Source organism: Penaeus monodon, chromosome 22, assembly GCF_015228065.2.
Source record: "Penaeus monodon isolate SGIC_2016 chromosome 22, NSTDA_Pmon_1, whole genome shotgun sequence".
Classification (NCBI taxonomy): Eukaryota; Metazoa; Arthropoda; class Malacostraca; order Decapoda; family Penaeidae; genus Penaeus; species Penaeus monodon.
Genome location: NC_051407.1, coordinates 1,051,514 through 1,051,764, shown reverse-complemented (window position 1 = coordinate 1,051,764; position 251 = coordinate 1,051,514). Strand labels below are relative to the sequence as shown.

The 251-nt window shown below is 38.2% G+C and overlaps 1 protein-coding gene across 1 annotated transcript in view; it reads left to right on the top strand.

The window, feature by feature from the left end:
• Nucleotides 1-251, top strand: part of LOC119587629 (axonemal 84 kDa protein-like) — a gene marked incomplete in the record, with an annotated part of 24,003 nt that overhangs the window by 22,678 nt on the left and 1,074 nt on the right.

Genomic DNA, 251 nt, shown 5'->3' with positions numbered 1-251 from the left:
ACTATAACTAGACAGAAGTAGATTTTGGGAGAAAAAAAGGGAAAGTGTCAGATAAGAGGAGGGGGGGAGAATGGGGGGAAAAAATGAAAAAGATAAAGAAAGAGACGAAAGGAAAAAAAGGGTTTAGATAATAAACAATAAAAAAAAGGGGAAAGTTAAAAAAGGGGATGAAAAAAGGTGAAAAGGAGAGAGAGAGAAAGAAAACAGTCAGACCAAGCCCTCGTGTCTTCAGATGTGACCCAGTAGCAGGA